The following is a 6,122-nucleotide window of genomic DNA, read 5'->3' on the forward strand; positions in this document are numbered from 1 at the left end:
GTCCAGCAGCAGCAAGCATTTGCCTTCAGGACCCAGCAGCACGGCCACAGCAGGTGGGCCTCTTCCGTCACCACGATTTGCTGACACTCCCCCAGCACCCTCTTAAAACTGTCGCGTCTGCTATCGACTTGGTCAAATCATTGGTTTATATCAATAAATATATTGCTGCTTCTCTCTTAGGAGTGAAGTCTATCGCTCCATCCGCGACAACCCCTCTCTTCTGCTCGTCAACACCAACACATCCTCAACCGAGCCACAAACTCCTCACAGCAAGTTCTCTGGGCCAGAAACAAAACGCGTTCTCATGCCACGCTGGCACCACCTCTGACATTCCCACAGCTGAGCCTCACCTCACGTTCCTGGCGCCATTCGCGCTCCTTCGCTTCCAGCTCCTCCCGCGCCCTCATCCAATCCACCGTCAGCTTTCCAACATCTTCTTTGAGGGCTGAATTCACCTCTTTCGCTTTCTCCAGGTGCTCCCGCAGCAGACTGTTCGCTTCGGCCAGATCCTCGCACCTTGCAAAGGGAGGAACAGCCATGAGGTCACTGAACAACCCCGATCCACAAGCAGCATCCCCGGGATTTCCCGGCTCCCCCAACACTGACTTTGTTCTCAAACTGAGAGGCAGGAAAAGCGCTTTCTAGGATGAACTAAGATCTCTCGCTGATGGCCAACTCATGTGCTTCTCCTTGCTTTAAGCCTTCAGTTTCCACCTACAGGTTGGCTTTCCCCTTCCTCTGCAACTCGGACGATGCCCACAGTTGACGGCTGCCTCCCCTTCGTGCTGCCTCATCACTGGACGCATCACCTTTCTCTAGCGTTGCCCCCAGCCCCTCACCTACTGCACCAGGGCAGCGTTTAGGCTGGAAAGGGACCCTTGGAGCTCACCCGCAGGAACGCCCCGCTCCAAACAGAAGCGGTCAGCACACACCACTATTACTGCCCCACAGAACAGGTTGTGCACCTCTCTCCTTTCCAAAGGGCTTGCCCCAACACTCCCCTTGCGGAGACTGCCTACCACGGACAGGTTTTCCCTCCCTGCCGTGAGCATCCAGGATACCGAGTAGGAGGGAACGCTTCTTCCTTGTACCTTTGCTGCTCCTCTTTCACCTCAAGCAGGGCTTTCTCCAGGGCCTCCCTGCCTTCCCACCTGCCTGGGAGGCATCCCTGAAGAACAAAGCGAATGGTTGGTCCAATTCTTCCACCTGAAGCCCAGGAATGCTCTCCTACGCTCCCGCCCTTTCTTTCCTAGATCTGCTTTAGCCGGCAAGCAGAACGAAAAGCACAGAGCCAGCTCTCTCTGCCCGACGCCAGCATTCTCGCCTTCCAAAACACTGTCTGTCCACCCATTCTATTTCAGAGACAGCCCCAGAACAGGCAGCAAAGCCCTCTCCCGAGACCCAGGACGAAACGCTCCCCGCCAATAAAGCACTCCCGCACACAACTCCAATCCTGCATTTCTGGGACCGCTGGCTGCTCTGAGAGCGGCAACTGGGCAGAACAGGGGCGGGCAAACTCGCAGCGCTTCTTGAAACCCTCCGGGAGCACAATCTTGCTTTCCCCTGCCATGGCTCGGGGAGCTTTTTCGCTCCCGAACGCTCCGGCCGCTCTCTTCAGTTCGCGCCCTGCGCACTCACCGCTCCTGCTTCCAGCTGCTGCTCCAGCTCTCGGCAGCGGGTCCGGTACTGCAGGACCTGGGCGCAGACACGGCATGAAGATGAGCGACTGCAGCCGGGGACGGACCCGGCTCCTCCGGCACCGGCTTTTCTCTCGCTCTCTGCAGCCCGAGCTCAGCCCGCGCCACGGCGCTGCCGCTCCGACACCGAGTCCCTTCGGGACCGGGAAGCTTCGCTTCCCCCGAGCCCGGCCAAGCCCCGGCGAGCGGCTCGGGGGTGACCGCCGACGGGACGGGACGGGACGGGACGGGACGGGACGGGACGGGACGGGACGGGACGGCTCCCGGGGCCTCCCTCCCTCCCCCGAGCTCCGGGCTCGGCGCCGTCCCGCCCGCGGCAGCGCAGGGCAGGGCCCGGGCAGGACCCCGCCGGGGCCGCGCCTTCGCCCCCCGAGGGCTCCGCCGCCGAGTCCCGTCCGCGGACGGCGCGGGCACCCCGGCCCGGCCTCGGGGAGCTCCCCCCGGGCAGGCGCCCCCGCTCCTCACCTTCGCCTGCAGCTTCCGCACCAGCACCGCTTGCCGGTGCCGCGCCTCCTGCGAGCTCTGCAGCCGGCGCTGCAGGGAGGCCGGGCCCGGCGCCGCCATGCCCCCGCTCGCCGGCCGGGCTCCGCCGCCTGACGGGCGCCGCCGGGAGCCGCGGGGCGGGAGGGACGGGCTCGCTCGGGGCCGCTCTGCGGCGGCGCTTTCCTGCGGGCTGCGGGGCTGCCGCGGGGGAAGAGGCCGCTCCGGCCGCGGTTCGCTCCGGCCGGCTCCGCTCGGAGACCGTTACCGGCCCCGGCCGACGCTGGGGGCGGGAGCGGGGGGAAACGGTCCCCGCGAGCCGCGTGTCGGGGGGGCCCCGAGACGGCGGGCGAGAGCCGGGGCCGCGGGGACGGGCCGTCGCCCGGGGAAGGCGGCGGCAGCGCCGGAGCCTCTGCCGGAGGCTGCGGCTTCGGCCCGGGCTGCCGCGGGAGCGGGGGGCCCGGCCCGGGGCGAAACGCCGACGTGCCCGGGGGGAGCTCCCGGACCTTGTCCTCCCCGACGGGCGGCGCGAAGGGCCCGGGCCGCCAGCAGGGAACGGGGAAGCCGGGGCGGGAGGGAAAGCTTCCGAGTTCCAGGGCAAGGGACCCCGGGAATAAAGCGCTATTTCATGGGCTCAGGGGGGAAACACGACAAACGGGGCTCAGTCCCCTTTGCCCCCCGGCCTCGTCTGTCCCGGGAGTAGAGAAAGGCTGCCAAGGGACACCGCAGCGAGAGCACTATCACCACACTCCCGCGACAACGGGAGAAATCCTCGTACCTCCCCATCATTCAGCTCTTGCCTCAGTTTAGCCTTTCAGCTTCAACACCAGAAAGTTACAGCCAAGTGATGCAAACCAACAAATTCCCTTTATGCTGACACACAGAATGACACTGTCTCCCAGAAAAGGTAGTCAGGAGATCACGTTTTGGAAAGGAGAAGTCAGGACAGTATTCCTGTTAGACTGCAACACTTTGCCAGAATCCTCTCTGGTTTGTATCGAAGAACGAGGGTGAGTCAGAACAGGTAGAAAGGGTAGAGGAAAGGGTCACGTAGCCAAGGGCCACTTCCTACAACTTGTAACCGATAAGTCAACTACAATATATTTCTCAGGTCTGCGTGAACACACACAAAGTACCTGCAGTAAGGGGCAAGTTTAGGCTTCAAGGCTTGAGTCGCCGGAACCTTCCCTGGGGAGAGGCTCTTTCCTCTAACCAGGTCATCCCATTTGTCAGCCCACTGTGATTTAAAGATACAACCAAAGCCAAGCTTGGCCAGAACAGCTGCTTCCTTTCTAGTCGTCAAAGACCATTAACTTGGGAGCTTTATTCCTGAAATGCATCCATGAGCCCTTGTCATAATGTCAGAGGGACCAGGCAAAGATTTGCCCCGCAAAAGTAGCCAGTATCAAAGCAGTCGGACTGATCTGCACGTTTCATAGACTTGCGTGCCTTAAACGTGTTTAAGGTTCAACCTTAAGGTGTTTCAGTTTTAAACACCTTAAAGGTGTTTAAATGCTCGTCAGCTGTCCCTTGTTCCCGCGAAAGCCAAACCAGGCACACAGTGATGGCAGGACGACCAGAGCATCCGCCCAAGAAAGGCAGAAGAGCGCCTTACCGTGTCTCTCGGCCCCTGGAGTCACACGATTGCCACCTTTATCCCACCGCTGCTTAAACAGGTTGTGCTCTACCTCCAGCTGCTGCTCTCCTGCTCCCTCCATGGCTTCGATGCTCAAATCTGAAAGCAGTGAGCAAGGGAAGTGGTCTGTAAAGGCACAGTCATTATGGCCTGTGGTGGGCTGAGGAAGCATTCAACCCGTGAAAATACAGAATCTTTCAGCCAGGGGGACAAGAATGTGCCAAAGTGAAAGGCTGTGTATGCTTGGGGCCGAGTGTCACCCAGGGAAGAAAACGCACGTTGCAGCAGCCGAAATGCCCCTTCCAAATACGGGGTTGGGTTTGGTGTACAAGAAGGACTGTTTCCAGCTGCCACAGAAAGCGTTACCCTGAAGGGTAATACACTTAAGGCCAAACAAATCCACAAACCAAGCCCCTCCAAGCCCATAACCATCTTCACAAACACCGCTTCAGGAGCACAGCTTAAAACGGGTTGAAAGCTGCCTCCTACCTCAACCCCCCCACCTTCAGCTGTCTGACTCCTTCGCAGCTGTGGTCAGGGATCCCAAAGCTGCTGTTCTGGAGGCAGAGACCCAGAAGCTCGATTGGTCTCTGAACCTTGTGTTTTTCCAATACACTCATTTCTCCAAAACCCGGGACAGGCTCTGGGCAGAAATCTCCTTGCAGTGATGTCCTGTTGCTCCTCTGCTTTCTTCAGCGGCAGCTCCAGGGGGGCTATTGGTGGTCTTCCTCCCCCTCACTGTCGAAGGGCAGGTGCGCTGCTGGCTCAGACAGTGACCCAAGGTAGGGAAGGTGGCCTCCGAAAGGCCCCAGCCGGCTTCCGCAGCCTGGCGGCAACATCTCTTTTCTCCTGCCGAGCGTTTGAGACATGGACTCTTCTGGCTTCTCAGTCTCTTACACCACCCCGTGGCTCAAACAGGCGGGTGAATCTCACTCCTGTACGGCCCGTCTTCTTCTCGGGTGGTGATCCGTCCACAGCGAGCAGAGGGTGAAAGGAGAGAGGAAGCCGAAGAGAATCAACGATTAATCATACATCGCACAAGCCAATAATCAGAAATTTAAAATCCACATAACAGCGTTCGCCTGATACTCAGTAGCCACTTTCCCCACCCGGTGAGTCCCAACCCCCTCAGAATTGGCACTCCATCCGTCAAAGCAGTCCTTGAGCTGCACACTGTAGAATAGTTCCCCAGCCCGGGCAGCGATTTGCTTTGTCTTAGCGCGAGCTTCTTCCGTCGGGGGAGTGGCCTTGTGAACTGTAACACAGCCTTCTTCTTCAGTATGATACCGCAAACTCCATGGTCTTTTAAGAACAGCAAATCCAAGGCCAACCTAGTTTGTCATGTCCTTCTAGATACCTGTTGCAATTGAGTGTTCATTTTCCCAAAGGCGTACCGGGCCCAGGTACTTAAAATAGACATTTTACATTTTTGTACATACATTTTTGTTCCTTGTGCTTGATTTTCTCTAATTGACTTTATGGACCAGGCCCACTGGAGTTGTGTCCTGTCCGTAAAGAGGGTCCATTCGTAGGGATTTGGAAGTTGGATGCACCACCCCGAGTCCCACTTGAAATGAAAGTCAAACACAAATTTGTGACTGGCTGTAGTGGGAGCGGGGTGTCTCTGAGGGTGCCAGGGATAATTTAGACATTTCCCAACAGCGGTTCCCGAAGATTTCCGAAGGGCAAACTTTGGCCTGCTTAGGAGCATGGTTGAGAGTGTCCCTTGGGGGACAGTCCTGAAGGGCAAAGGTGCCCAGGAAGGCTGGTCTTACTTCAAGGAGGAACTCTTAAAAGCTCAGGAGAAGGCCATCCCCAAGTCCCAGAAAACAAGCAGACAGGGAAGACGACCAGCCTGGCTAAATAGAGAGCTTAGGCTGGCCATCAGGAGAAAAAAAGAAAGTTTATGATCCTTGAAAAAGGGGGTTGGCTACTTATGAAGAATAGCAAGGTGTAGTGAAGCTGTGCAGGGCGAAAATCAGAAGGGCCAAAGCTCAAGCAGAACTCGTCTTGGCCACCACGGTTAAAGAGAACAAGAGGTTCTTTCAGTATATCAATAGCAAAAGGAAGAGTAGGGAAAATGTAGGCCCACTAACGAATGAGATGGGCGCCCTAGTGGTGGAAGACACAGAGAAGGCAGAGCTACCGAATGCCTTCCTGGCTTCGGCCTTCACTGCTAAAGCCGACCCGCATGAATCCCAGGCCCTGGAGGCAAGGGGGAAGGTCTGGAGAGAGGAAGAGTTTTCCCCAGTAGAGGAAGATCAGGTTAGAGACCACTCGGCCAAACTGGACATCCATAAGTCCGTGGG

This window comes from Chroicocephalus ridibundus, chromosome 12 (assembly GCF_963924245.1).
Source record: "Chroicocephalus ridibundus chromosome 12, bChrRid1.1, whole genome shotgun sequence".
NCBI lineage: Eukaryota > Metazoa > Chordata > Aves > Charadriiformes > Laridae > Chroicocephalus > Chroicocephalus ridibundus.